This window comes from Colletes latitarsis, chromosome 7, assembly GCF_051014445.1.
Source record: "Colletes latitarsis isolate SP2378_abdomen chromosome 7, iyColLati1, whole genome shotgun sequence".
Taxonomy (NCBI): Eukaryota; Metazoa; Arthropoda; class Insecta; order Hymenoptera; family Colletidae; genus Colletes; species Colletes latitarsis.
Window position 1 is genome coordinate 20,611,870 of NC_135140.1, and position 15,927 is coordinate 20,627,796.

The 15,927-nt window shown below is 41.7% G+C and overlaps 1 protein-coding gene across 3 annotated transcripts in view; it reads right to left on the reverse strand.

The window, feature by feature from the left end:
- Nucleotides 1-15,927, reverse strand: part of LOC143343703 (uncharacterized) — a 198,483-nt gene that overhangs the window by 102,962 nt on the left and 79,594 nt on the right. Inside the window, exon 1 of one of the 3 annotated variants that reach the window (XM_076768864.1) lies at nucleotides 3,639-3,844. The exons of the other annotated variants lie outside the window; for them this stretch is intronic. The gene's annotated coding sequence lies outside the window, so the exon portion shown is untranslated. Of the gene's footprint in view, nucleotides 1-3,638; nucleotides 3,845-15,927 lie in introns of those variants that run through there. 3 annotated transcript variants of the gene reach the window in all.

Genomic DNA, 15,927 nt, shown 5'->3' on the forward strand with positions numbered 1-15,927 from the left:
AGTATTATTGTTGTTAAATTGTCAGCTGGCTGGACTGGCAGGGACCATCTGTAGACGTATAGAACTGTTTGAAACCATTTGTGTAATCCTTTGAATCGTGTTAGGACTCGCCAGTAGATCCTCTCAGCTTTCTTTTCCCTTGTGACTTGGGGCATTCTACCTTAGATTGTGTTGCCCTATTTTACCAGGATCTCCTAGTATCATCAACTGTGATTTGAGGATCAGGTGGACCACTGTCTCTCAGGACTTTGATTCGTCTTTATCATGTGAGATATACTTGATCCCATTCGACCTAGTACTTTAGCTTTTATTATTAGAGTCTTTCTTTGCTCTAAGAATCCACTGTCGTTTGTGTATAGATCAATGTTCTGGAAATTGTGTAATTTCCACTTTAATTCCAGGGATACCTTGTTAGGTATATATACTGTATGTACATTTCCATTGATGTATCCTCCAGAGTGAACCATTAATCCAACGTCTTCCTTTGACTTTAATTCCTAGCTGCACAATTCACCATTGATAACTATGGTACATTTTGCTCCCGATTCCACGATGAAATGTAGACCACAATAGCAAGCCCCGAGTAGAGCAAGACCTCCTATTAATTTAAGGATCCTGTAAGCCTCTTTACTTTGGAATCCCATTTAGCTTTGCTACGTTTGAAACGTATGTCAATGCATGGATTCATGCACACATCTAGAGATGTTATATGTATTGGCCAGACAAAACAATTTAGGATTCCTAATGGAACACTTTACAGTTACACCAGAAACCACATCTTCGTATCGATGACTTCAGTTATTTAAAATTAAAGATATTTTAAGTATGGTCCTTGGTATTCCACAAAAATAGAATACTAAAATTTCCTATCTTCAAGAAGAATATTTGAACCTGCCGATACATTGCTAGCTAAATGATTAAGTATTGTGTCATTCTGTGCAAATTAATCGAGCTCTATATTTAAACGTTGCAATTTAGGTGGACTGTTTCATATTTATTATGCATGTTCGTTACTAATTTATGGTTATAATTACCACCGTGCAGCATTATTCGGCCATTAACGTGATTCATTTTTAATTACTCATTGTAATATCCTTTGGTAAATATTTACTACGAAGCTAAAACGATTCTGTTTAATGCAGACCTTCGTATCTGGACAGAGTAATAACATACTCAACAATTTCGAGCAAACGTGCGCACCGATCGCGACGAAAAAATAAACAGTGCATAATTTAAAATATATTTCGTCGCGAGGGTAGTAATAATCGATAAGATGATTACCGAGTAATGAGTATTTCGAATTAATTTAAGATAATTGTGATTAATTTATTCATTGATCTGCCAAATCAATGTGTCTGGTACATTTCATAGCTTGTTACTGTACTTAATATTAATCAGTGAAATAAATGAATAATAGAATAAAAATAAATTAATTTAGTGTCCTGTCGTTCCAAGTTTTAACCAGCTACTCTCTCCGATTAAAAATTTAATAATTAATAACGGCCAAAAATATTCTTTTGCCGGAACTTGGAAATAACGATTCGCGCATCGTGGGACAAAATCAATAACGCAACCTGTCCCTGTGGTTCATCTGAAACGCAAAGCTGAATATTTAAAGAGACTTCATAAAGATAATCTACTTGGGGTTTTGTTCGACCTAAAATTTTTCCATTTATTCAGAATCGAAAAATTCGTTGAAACGCAAAAGCCTTGGGAGATTAATGAATAGTAATTCCACCTACGAGACTTTAAATTGAAACGAGAATATATCCGATAAAATATTTTCGAGGGAAGCTTTAAGAAGGGCTTTGATGTTGTTAGAATTTCAAAGGAGTCTTTGAACATTTCATATTTCAGGAGGAAGACTCAGACCCTTGCTCTGGAATCGCGGTCTCGCGTGCGACTCGGTCTTGTCGCGGTCACCGCGTGCCAGGCATCGAAGTAATTCGACGAACGAAAGGATTTCCAAGAGCGATGGACATTACCGAAGGTTTCGCGATCGTAGAAAGCCATTATTTCATCAAGAAGCCCAGGAACGTCGTTGGGGCTGACGTAACTTGAAAAACACGGTCAAGAAAGTGTGTCAGTGTTGAAAGTGTAATGGACTGACGGAACGGGCACTGCTCGGAATATTTTTCCACCGCGGTTGCGTGTAATAAACCCTAATCACGCGACGTAATTACGTCCTAACCGAGGGTAGAAGAGTGGGAGGGGCGAAAAAGCACGAAACCGACAACGAACGACCGAAAACTTTGATCGATCAGAAACGTCGCTTCGACGCGTGTTCCTCGAGAATCGAGTTACCTCGGGCGGAAATTTTTGGCAGGGAAATCTACGATGACGATGGATTTCGTTGAATCCGGACGACGGTTTTCGCTCAGGCGCCAATACGTTCGAGTATCGAAGGGTTCGTGTGGCAAGTGGTACGAGTCAACCTTTAAACCTACATGAATTTCAGATGTTACGATATCCGAGCAACGTAGACGGTATATTCGGATTCCGCATGCTGGAATATAGTCGAAACGTGGCACTTCTAGCAACAGTTTTCGTGAATTTGCAGAAACAAGTAGTACAAGTCAGGGTTTAATCGGGCAATTCGATATTTCCTTTAAAAGACCGGTTTACTGTGAATTTCTGGCGGATATATATGTATTCAGGGTCATTTTACACAGCCGAAATACGATATTCCTAGCCATTATTCTAAGAAGAGTGAAAAGTCAATAATGCATCGGTTTGACACTGAATTTTTGATGCCACCACGATGTAATAAATTTATTTTAATCAAACGAAGATTAAACGTTAAATACAGAGTACATTGTCCGATAAATTCATACCATTTCTCACGGAGCAAGTAGTACGAGTCGAGATTAATCAGACACGAGGAATATTTTCAACTTTCAGCTAATTTCTTCGGATTTAAACATTTAAATCCCGTACGAACGTGGACATCATTTAATTTCGAAGACTCTTCCATAAACAAACGGGTCTTTAATTCCGTGCAAACACTTCCGCCGACTCGTACCACTTTTGATCTTACACCTGGTACTATGCTCGTGCTCCGGGAAGAAATTTACAAATCGCTGGCAGTATTTCTACCATAATCTCCAATTTCCATACCTCCAAGGATGGAAACGGGAAATTCGTAGCCTTAGTATCGAAATTAAAATCGCCATTCTTCCCGAAACGCGGAAAAAAGGAAATGGAACCAGCGTAAATACGTCGCCGACACATCCATCACACATTTCGCGCCTTCCATCAGAACCCCGAACGTCGACGCGGTGAAACAGCAAAACGAAAACCGCGACGGCGTTTTACATCCCCCCCCCCCTTTTCCTCTCTCGCAAACGAATCGATGGGTTTCCTAATCAAAGCCCCGGAAATGGACCAGCGCAATTCGTTACACGACACGTTTGCAGTGGATGTAGACGGTCCATTGGCGTTTCTTAATGAAAATACGGTTCCTCTCCGTCTCTAGAATCGAGGGGTTACGACCGCGTTCAACGGACTGAATTATTCACGCGCGATTCGCCGCGCGGCACGTGTCGGGCATCGATTCCGTCCGTCGACGTCCAACGGAAATTTCTATACAGGAAATCCGTGTGACGGAAATCGCGTAGATCCTCGGATAGAGCCATTACCTCCCAGGTGATCCTTGCTTCTTTTCACACTCGATCGATTTATCACATATCACCAGCCACTTCTCGGACTCGTCGAACAATTTTTGTTTTTTTTTCCGTTCGTTGATTCGATGATCCTCCGGGTGAATCGAGAACGTACAGTACGAGAACACAACCGGTGTCGATCCACGGTCGGATCCAGGATCACGATGCACGTGGTGCCGCGACGTGCGCCCACGCTAGACTGACGCTCGGTCGGTCGGCCGTCTGACTCGTTGCTGACTCTCCCTACTGCGTGGTTGGCCGACCGGCTGGATGGCGGGGTGGATGGCTGACTGCATGGCAAGAGCAACCCTTTCCCTCGTTGCTCGCCGGTCGGCGCTCCCTCTGTTCTTCCGCTGGGATGGATGTTGCAGTCACGCGTCCCGAGTCCGCTGGAAAAACTTTTCGGTTCGATCTGTTCTGTTCTGTTCGGGCTGGTCCCTACGCGGCCCGATTCCGGTGCCGAGAGGATTTCCACAGGATTTTGCATCCCCTATGCTTCCTCGGTACCCATTTTTTCTCTCGAGATGCTCTAGCCTTTCAGGAAATGTAAAAGAATCGAACCTCGTGAGGTCCCAAAATGTCAAGCAGACTTGTCAACTATCTTATAGCTAACTGAGAAAAATTTCCATCATTTTTTTATGGCTACTCGTATTTCAATAATAACCCCTTACTTGACAGAACAATACTCATTGCCTAATGTTCCTACGTCTATTGTAATTGTTCTCCAACTCGAAGAACTTCGTCCCTGACCTCAGAATTTGCTCGATAATTTTTCGAATGATTAATTTGCATCCCCCTGTGGTCCATCCAGCACCCATTTTTTCTCTCGAGACGGTAACAAGTCTAGCCTTTTAGGAAATATAAAAGAATCCAACTGGTAATGTCTGAACAAGTCAAGCAGACTTCTCAATTACATTATTGCCAACTAGAAACGTCCAGCACTTGATAATTTTTTTAATAAAATTTGATATTTCAATAATGATCCTTTGCTAGTCGGACTAGTCTTTCTGTACCTGATAATTTTTTAGACGAGGATTAATAAATATTATTAGAATCGCTGCACAGGGACGCGTATGACGCACAGAATCCTTCCAGAACATTCCCGACGCGATCGAGTCAACATAATGACTCTTTGATCTACAGCAGGGTTGGAATTCAACGTCACGGAATTTCCAGTGACGCAGAGTGCAGGTTCTATCGCTCTAAGTACGGATTAGATTTAGATACGCCGCTGAAACTCGACCTGGAGCGAGCGAACGCAGAGATTCGTCTCGAAATTCATCTCGCGGGCAACGCGGAAATTATTTCCAGCGCGATCCGTTGAGCGGGATTCAAAAATCAATTTTTAAGTTTTCTCATTTTAAACTTAGGAATTTTCTAGTAAAAGTTTTTGCTGGGAAATAGAGAAATTCGCGCGAGTTTGAAGAACACTGTTTTTCTGGATAAAATCGCGATTCGATGGTGTATTGATCGTTGCTGGAACTTCGTAGCCATTTCTCACGAAACTACATTTTTCAAGCTCACGGAAGGGATATCTCAAAAACCAAGAAAGTTTTCGATTTGAAACATTAATATCTTACGGGAAACATCTTCACTGAACCGTGGCTCTAGAATTATTACGATATTTGCTACAACATTTGTTCCAGTAAATTCTCTATGTCCGATATATTTAACAATTTTTTGTTTGAAAACTATTTACTGTAGCGGCGTATAAAAATTTCTACCCATTCTTTGGTTATTGGTAAATAAGTGTACCAAATTTTAGATGAATGTATCAAGTAGTTTTTTTAGTATAAATTCTCGAATGTATTGTACCGGTAGCAAGTAGTATTAGTCGGTGTCTGATCAGACAAAGCGTGAAATCACGTTCTAAGTATTATTTCTCATTTAGAGCGTTACTTGGCAGTTCTGTGGTTTTACATTTTCTTGCAATCTTTAGTATTGGGAATGACTCAGGACGATTTAGGTAGAAAATCCAAAAATTTAGCAAATTACGAAAGTTTGAAGGAGGTCTGTTGCGGCGGCGAGTGGAGGTCAAAAACTTTAAAGCCGATTTCCTTGAAACCTGACTTTCCAAGCACGCGTAAGTGGTATCTCCCAAACCAATAAAGATTTGACTTGAAACTTTAATGTGTTGTGAAAAACACGTTCGTCCATCAGTGGCACTAAAGTTACAATGATACTGTTATAGTTTCCCAGTTGCTAGCAAACGTAGACTACCTTCCACTGCTACGTATACTCAAATTCATTTATTCATTCTTTTACTAAAAGACTACTAGTTTCCTTAGCCCACAAAAATTTATAGATATTCAGTTGTAGTCAGCAAATAAATATTTTCAAACCAATGTATAGACTAGTTTTTTCGTTAGGAATTCTTGAAGCTGTTTCCAGGGATAAAAATGTGGCTCTTTCGAGGTACGAATAACATTGAAATCTTAATCTTATTTCGTTGACGTTCGCGAATGGAGTATTACGATCCAAAATACATCCAGAGATGCCAGTTCGACGTGAGCACCGGAATCTCGACAAAAACGTATAACCAACTCCTTCTCTTTCGATTACATCTCCGCGGAATTAACCGCGCCCGCAAAGAGGAAACGCCGGAGCGGAGCAGGAAGTCGTACAATAGAAACTAGCCTGTCTCGTGCACTGGCTTCGTTCAACTCGCAATTCCTATTACTTTGAAGTCTCTTGCGGTAGGGTATTTGCCTGTCTGCCTCACGTCACTCAACCTCTTTGTTATTCCAAGACTCCTTAACGCTTTTCCCAGGCCGGATCGTCGATCAGCGTAACTTTTCGCTCGTCGTCCAGCGATCTGATCGACCGAAAGCAGCTGGGAACGACGAATCCTATCGATTTCGAACCCCTAACTGTTGCTGCACGTTTTCGTTCGCGCCTACAGAATGCAATCGTTTACGCTAATCAATTACTGATCTTTTCAGGAAGTAACGTCGATCGAACACAACTAAGGTACTTTGAAGAAACACGGATGAAACGATACCACTAATAATTTTATTACGATTTACCTTTCTATATATGTAACAAGTTGTAAATAAGACAGAGGCTTTGACGTTACTCTTCGTTTTCTCAGAGTGCTGGTAATTTCGTTTTGGTATTCTGTGTTTCCCATTGACTATGGCAAGTAGACGTTAAGCTCCGTCTTGTAAAAAGAATGAAGAGCACAAGGGGTACTACACGAGCCCATAAAATGCTCTTAAGTTATTGACGATTCAGGGGGGGTTTGAACGCGGTCGTAGCGTCGCTAACGCACGGTTGCGGCGTTAAACACAAATTCCACGACGATAAAACGTCCTGGTAACAGCATTTTTATGCGCGAATCTCGGGCTCGACACGATCGGAATCGGAACAAATCCCATTCGCGCGGAGAGACGCGAGCCAATACGAACGGCACGTCGAAACAAGCGGCTTCGAAACGCATTATTTTATTATCAACCGAAAGGATCGTGAAACATTCAGAGCCCAATTATGAAACAACGACGTATCGATGCGGCGCACGCGCTTTTATCGTACCAATTTCAGTGTACCGGCGATTAACATGAATATTACAGTCGCGTCCGTCAAAACACCGTTTCGCGTGTCCATGTTGATGTTTCAATCTTATCGATTGTTGACGGAGCCATTGTTCTTCCGTCGTTCCACGGGCTTTGTAGATTGCCGGGCGCTCGATTCCATAAATTACACCGGTACGGGCAATTAGGGGATCATTTGTGCAGGCGTGACGCTTCCGAAAATTCAGCAATCAACCAAATCAGATAGCGCTACATTCCCATAAGTTAATGAATAAATTGTTTCGTGATACGGGAACGAACAGGTGCCTCGAATGTCAAAATATTAACGATACTCGTCGCTTACCAGATAGATAATTTATAAGGTCACAAGGTCCGTAAGTAGTCTGTTCAAGTAGTACGAGTCAAGGTTTGGCCAGACAGGGTGTGTCAAGGCACAAAGCTACATTCCCACATGTACAAATCACTCGTTGCTTACGTGATATATGATTCATAAGATCGTAAGGATCGTAAGTAGCTTGTCCAAGTAGTATGAGTCAAGGCTTGGTCAGACGTAAAGCCACATTTTCACATGTACGAACCATAGTATTCTTTATACACTCAAATTGATCATCGTACCATTATACAGCACACGATACAATGATTTTCCTAGTATATACGAGCCGAACAAACAATATAAAAAATGCCAAGAGCCAGGAAGCTGCAACGATGCCAATTTTATTTCAACCTGGACCGGTGTTTCTATCCCGTGGTCATTTAGAACGCAAAATTCCATTCGCGAAGATTCATTTTCTCGTCGTTAGCCAGCCGCAATTAAACTGCAACGCAACGAGTCGAAGGGGATTGGCGCGGGCAGGCAATAAAGCTCGTTCTACCTAAATCAAGGCGACCGTACGCTCTAATCCGTGGTATTTCTCGCGGTGCCATTGCCGGCAGATTTGAAACAGAAGGGTCTCCGGTAAACAGCAGACATTGGAATCCTCCTTTCCTCGAATTCTGTGCCCGTAAATCACGACGACCGCGTGTTGCACGCTGCTGATTCGTATTCGTCCACGATATATTTTCGATCCCCGCGGCCCGCAAGGATTCCCATTAATTGTATCCTCGCGCATGGACGTGCACGTATGCGAACACGCGTGACTGTGTGCGTTTATACGAGCACTCGGGGCCATTTGTCACCTGGCGATCATCGAGCTCGTTGAAATCAAGGCGTCAAACCGCGACCCTTCTTCTGCCTCGCGACGGAAGCCTGGCAAAACGAACGCGTCCGCTCGCAAATCGCTGGGATTTATGGATCCGGCCACGTCCTCTGAAAAACTGCCACACACGCGATCCTGGCGGTCATGTTTCGACTGCGACTTTTCGTATCCTCCAATGTAATGGATCATCCCCCAGTTTTCAAGATTTTATACAGTATCACCTCGTTTCGTGCATAAATCTGCATTACGAATACATGCCAATCATCCCCACCGATGTTTATATTCCTTTGAGTCAACTATCGTATATTTAAAAATTCATGACAAGAAGATCTCTACCGAACCTCTCTACAAGACATCTGGCGGTCCAAATTAATTGCACGAATAGAGGTACTACTGTACAAAGCGTTCGTTCCAATATTTGAAACGTTCTATCGAAATTAACCGGGTAAATTGTCGAATTACAATATTCTAATGTTCGCAAATCCAGTCGGAATCCAAGAAAATGGTGCAAATGTCTGGGGAGTTCACGAACGTATGTCTACGAGACGCAGACTATTTCGCTGAACAACCAGAAGCTTCGCGGACTCCTGAACGCGCTGGCTTTGTCTCTATAAATTGGGGAATCGCTCGTTGAATGGAGCAGAACCGATGAATAAAATCATTCAGGTCCCGCGTACCTCGTGTCGTTTCATGTGGAAAAACTCGAACAAAGAAACCCGCGTATAACCGTACGCTTTGAACCACGACCAACGAAGCATTTACGCGGGGTCACGTTAGTCGTTCGCGCCCGGAATTGTTTTTTAATTTCCCCATATTGCTGGTGAATACTGTTAACCTGCACCGTAGTACGCGATAGACGATCATATTAAACGTTAGACGCTACCGATATTAACTCAATGTAACAACGCTGCCACGTAATTTATTTAGTAATTTCGTTATTATTCCTAATACTAAAACGCATCGTGTAAGTCGGTCAGTACAGTCCTATCGCACTGGTCACGGTAACTACGAAAGCAGTGGAGGGGATAGAGAGATTGCTTATAACGAGACACGAAAGATGGCTTATAGCGAGGCAATACTGTATCCCCGACGTAAAATTATTCAAGAATCGAGGAACGATGCCCGAATTAATTACGCCTATGCAACCGATGCATCGAGTACGGTGATATCGGCGAATTCGACGCGACAACCGTAAAACACGAAATGGAAAGGATCGCACTCGACGGAAGCGTTCGTTTGCAACGGTGTCGGGGTTCGCGTTCCTTTGCTGGCCGAGTTCAAAGCTCGCGGCTCTGAAAGGTACACGGGAAACAAGTTGAAAGCGGTAAATGCACGGCCGCCGCATCGGGATCATTATCAAACAGCTGCTCGCGTCGCTACTTACAAGCCATGAATGCGCCCGCAAAACCTTCTGATAATCCCATGGCTTATATCGATTACTGGCGCCGGTGTGCCGGTTGTTTCTCAAGCCGCGAAACAACTGAGCTAAGAAGGATTTGTAATCCAGAGTACGCGGATCTTAAAGCAATTTCCTGTTCGAGTTTCGTTCATTATTTACGACTAGCGGGAGCTGAAATCGCATCAGAATCAACTGGTCGCTCAAGGTCACCGTACAGGGATTCGTCACAGGAGTGGGGGGGAGTCGTGTCTTACGCGAATTATGGAGGGGGTCGACCTTGAGCAGCCAAATCATCTCGTCCACACTTTTGCTCAAATTTTTTCTCGGTACTTTTATTTTGCGATCGTCTCATTGAATATCGTCCAACGATCATCGTGCTACGAAGTGGCGTGCAATATTTGCTGTTACAGCTCATCAGTTATGGGCATTCATATATAGTAATCTTTCGCTAATTGGGTTAGCTTGCTGCCCCGATTATAAGTCATTAATTTGGTATTGTTATCGCGGAACATTGACGCGTTTCGCGGTTTAATCAATATTTTGGGATTATTGGATACGAAACGGTCCTTGCTACTATTTACCCGCCCACCGCAAAACGATAAATATTTACAGCATTGTTATTTCATCGATACGCCCCCGCCCAGTGAACTTTCAACTCGCCCGGGTCGCACTGTTCGATTCTAGGTTATGCGCTACGTTTGGACGCTGGGTATTTCAAACTTTACATTTCAAACAATTTTAAAGAGCCTTCGAACGTTTAAAAAAATGTTTCAAGCAGAAATTATAATTCAGCGAATGAAATTCGCTACATTTTATTTTTTATTTGCATGAGAGAATTCAGTTTAATTATGCATTCCGTTTGTTACACTTACTTGCCTCTCTATATTATCATAACATAACATTTTACGACAAAATTGCGTACATTATATACTGTGGCACTTGAGTTCAGTACATTATATTTTTATTGCGCCTTTATTTAAACCAGTACCGTCAAAGAAAGTAAATAACGAGTATAATTTATTTAATTACGTTTTCAAATATTTATATCCTCCTTTTCATTCCTAAGCTGAAGAATATACTAGCTTAAGCTGAGTCTCGTCCCACATTATATTTTGTACCATTTTAACCCCGTGCTCGTTAAGACATTATTAATTAGTTAATTAGTCAGCCAGTGAACAGGAAATCTCCAGTCATCTAATTAACAGAGTCTGTGTTTGAATTCTTAAGATGTGAATATAAACACGAAGCGTTTAGTCACTGGCGCTATAGCACGAAATGCTCTGAGACTCAAGACTAATCCTTAACAAACAACGGTGTTGTCGTTTGCGTTGCACCTGTCTTCGCTCTTCTACGGTGCGAATTTATGTTTGTACGGGACTTGATTATTTCTCTCCGGGGACAACTAAACCATTCTAATTTTCCGGGGTTATACTTTTAAGCTTATTTTCCTTAATATATTTTTCTAACGTTTCTGCGCGTTGTGTTTGTCGAGAGACGACATTTTACGTGATTAGATGCCAGAAAACTTTATTTAAAACATCAATAGTTCTAATCACGTACTACTAACTAAACCAACCTTATTTTCCTAATCGATTTTTACATTAACTTTTCGTTTACAAATTGTTCTAATCTTTTTCTGACGTTGTTTCATTGAAAATACAACACATTGTGTTATTAAGTATTAAACAACGTTTCGAATTGGTGAAAAAAATCGTATGCTATAGGGGGGAACCGAACTTGGGTCCCTTTGGTAGGAATTCAAGACATAGGTCGCTCAGCCATCCAGGCCCCAATTTAATCGTTTTAATATTTCATATTCCAACCATCGACACACCGAGCTGAATTTTTTAAATAAAATATTTTAATACCCTTGCTTTTTGTTTTGAGCTTCATCTTCTTGCTGGCTTGGATGCTCGCTATGAAAATGTATTAAATTCGAACCTGTGATAATTTTATATTTTACTGGTTGAATCTGCAGGTATCTTTTAATTTTAAGCAAGCATTGAGAAAGAAGGGAATCATCTCATGAAATGTTGGAGAGACAGTGTACCGATCCAGCGAATAGCCGCATCGAAAGCACTTGGGAAATTTAGCTAACGGTGAATTTCGCGACGCGATCTGCCTCCAGATTCGTGTTTAATTTAACATGGTTTCAAGAGACGCGCCGAAAGTTCTAAAGAAAGTTCCAGGAAAGCGGAACGAACCCGCTAAATGGTTAAATACATGGATCCATCCAAGCGAATAACTCTAAATTCAATTTCGTATAATGTGAAATTTATTTTCTCATTCTGCTTTATGTATCCTCTGTATCGAAGCTTTTATAGCGACAAAAATGTCGCGAAAATTTTTCGATTAAATCACCGTTAGCGAGCGGGAATGTAAACTGTGAAAAATATAAAATGGTCGCTTGAAATCGCGACAGCCACCGTTTGATAAATAAATAAGAGCCACCGATATGAATACGACCGCATAAAATATCTCGCGTGTTTTTTTTAAAACAAGCGGAAGGATCTATGTGTATGGTTATGTGAAAAATGCGAGGCTTACTTTTAAGAGAGAAAGAAACTCGCACAGAATAATCCAGCGTCAGTATAAATTGAGCAAATCTTGAAACACGGAAATAGATATTTGGCAGTGAATGTGGTTTCTCTATTTCCGCGGGGTTCGCGACCGCCTCGTTCGATATATACATCGAAACCAGCAGAGCTAAAAATTTCATTTGCATAATACCTCGGAATGAAGGAATTTGGGAAAACATTTCGAAGATTACAATTTTTCAGTTCGATTGTTGCGATGCCCCGAACGCTGCCAATTCCGAGCTAAATCGCATCGAATTCTCCCGACCGAATGCAAATAACATTAAATTCAATTGGAAAATTGCCGTATAATACGAACACCTGGATTTTTCGAGCGAGTATTCATTATATTTTCGATACGGTACATTTTTTAAACGCCTACCTTTGGTACGTCGCCTCGATGCGAAACGCTTTTAATTGTTTCGCGAGCAAAGGATCACAGGATCGCACGAAACTGTGTACAGCTCTGACCACGCATGATGGATATCGGTTTGTCAGTAAATACCTTGATGAAGCCAACTGCAACGTCATGCGTTGCGACGCTGTCACCCGAGATACAACCATAAACGAGACATTGAACCGTATGCGCGGTTACTAATGGAAACTTTGAGTTCGACGAATATTAAAAAATATTATCTATCAGTTTACGTGTACTTCTACTTAGTAATAATGTTCTTTCGTTTCTTTTCATCCGATAAAGTAAACACAGAGTACATTTTGGACTTTCGAGGAGAGATCGAAACTAAATTAAAAACTTGCCTGGAAGGCGAGAAAATAATTTCGAGAAGCCATTGAATCAATTCTCCAAAGTCGATAGCGCAAAACTTCACAACGAAACGCGAGCACCTCTAAATTAGGAATTTCGTTACGAAGAAAACCACAAAATTCCATTTTCGAAAATTTGAACCTGTGAAGTGAGAAGCCGTAAATTCTGCAATTCGATATCGAGTGAAACGCCGAATTCTGTTCCACTCTGGAAGGAACAGAGTCGCGTCAATATTATTTTAATTAAAGAAAGTAATTTTAAAAAAGCGACCAACACAAGTGGTAAACCGAAAAAGGTAACGAACAATTCGATAAATAAAAATTGAATTCACTCTTCTCGAGTTGTTTGAAGTCTAAACGTGATAGCGAGATTGTGAAATGTTTTATAGTAACAAAAAGGTCTGGAAATCTTTCTGGTTTCAACTACTTTCCTTCGTAATAATTTTGAAAGTAAAAATTGACGACTTCAGCCGAGTGTACGGCGAAACTTGAAGAGAAGTTCTGTAAAGTCGCCGGGGAGAAGGTATTCCAAAGTCACGAAGAACGGTCGTTTGCCGTCCGCGATATTCAACGATGGGTCGAAAAAGTAGGCGGACCAGGAGCTCCTAAACGGAAGTGAAGCTACGAAGGCAATTTAGAGAGTGGTATACACGTGTCCTTGACGTTGTACGGGGCTCGCGAGTGCTCAAGTCTGGCCAAAATTTCACCTCTGTCCCTCATGCATATCCACGAGCTGCGGGGCTTCGTCGGATGCCAGATGCAAATGCGTATGCAGCCCGCGTATGCATGTGTACGTATGTTATCGGCGTCCAGATTTCGGTCGTTTACCGGACCCGTCCTGTATATCCGTGCCGTGGAACGCATTATATATGATCTGGCTACCCGAATGCGCGCTAGATTGTTGCAATGACATACGCAGAGAGCTGACGCGTATCCTTGACAGCGATACTGCCCTCTCGTAAACGTCGAAGAAATTCGACAAATGATCCCACTGCTATAGAAGCTGACGACTGACGAGAAGGAAAAATCGTGTCGAGAAAGGAATTCGATTTCTTGCGCTGGAAGATGTAATTTGGGGATGTCTTGCGTGTTTAGATAAGTACCAGCTTGTTAGATGCGAAGTGTTCCCTTCAGCGGGGCCTGCGTGTGTCCTGATAATCCAATATCCCTTCACCTGGATACACGTGTACATTGCACGCTGATAACCTTATACCATGATGGACCAGAACGTCTCCCAATAGTTCTGTACTCGGGTACCATTGAGATTGGCCCACGTCTCGTTAGATCAAATCTAGGTACAATATTTGAACATAATCATTCACGAGTATCTTTCGTAACAAACACAAGATAGTCTCAGTTTTTCATTCCTGGATACTCAAATAAACCCATAATACATATCCCAAAATACATCCCAATACCTCCTTCATCCAGTATAGTTATTCCAAATTCACGTGCCCTGATAACCCACTCGTTAAATACGCCGTCATGTCTACACAAAAATAAACTTGGTTCTGGATATATTGGTACTTCGACATCCTTGCGTTCCGTTATTCTATTCAAAGTATTCCTATGTATTGATATTTCCATGCCCCAATACACACCTATTCCCGGATATCCCATTAATCGGTATTTCTATGTTCCACTGCGCCTATACACCCACCTATGACCCGCTATCTGCATACTCCAATACTCATATATCCCAATATCCATGTGCTAAACAACCTACCGTACCAATACCCATTTATCAGAATACTACAATATTAACCTATGTCCTAATGCCCCCATATCTTCACGTCCCGATGTTCTCCGAGAACACCTACACCCAGTATCACTATATTTTGCAATACCCCCAGGATCCAATGTGTCTTTTCCACAATACACCCGTGTACTCACATTTCCATGCTATGATATTCTACTTCTCGGTATTTGTATGTCCCGATACACCAATGCTTTAAGAAACCAGTGTCTCCTACTCTAATACACTTATGTCTCGATACTACGATACTCTGAGAAACATATATTCCATATTCCAATACACTTGTGTGTGTCCCACAACTCCAATACACTACTCGAATACCGTAAGACACCTATGCTCCACTACTCAAATACCGTAAGGAATCTATGCTTCCTACTCCAATACACTACTATCTCACTACTCGAGTACCGTAAGGAACCTATGTCCTTTACCCCAATACGCTTCAGTCCCGAATACCACAATACCCTTATTATTCAGTATCGATTTGTTCCACCATTCACTAGTATTCCTATGCCTTAATTATTCGATGTCTCAATATATAGATACCCCAATTTCTCCGGGCTCCAATATCATTATGACTTAGAATCTTTATAATCCGATATTCCTATATCCCAATATAGCATTTCCCAGTACTTTTACTTCTCAAGAGTTGCAGATCCTACTACACGTATGTTTCAATGTTCCTATACCTTTGCGTTCCGATAACCTCACACCGCAATACCTATATGTTCCCATACCCAGATTACCCAATACTCCCACGTTCAGACACCACAACTTCTCTCTATTTCGATGCAACTACACTCGCCTGCGGCAGAAAGCTGTCGTGCATGCAATCGCAGAATAATTTAATATCTTGAAGCTAACAACAAGAATTACCAACGAGGTAAACGATCGCCTAACAGATTACAACTATGCAAGCGGGCAATTATGCGGTTCGTGTCCGCTACGAAGGAGTTAAGTACGGTATTTATACCGAATAATCTTCTAAATTTCTGTCGATAAGTCGCCCGCGACCGAGATTTCCACCAGGAAAACGATTATCC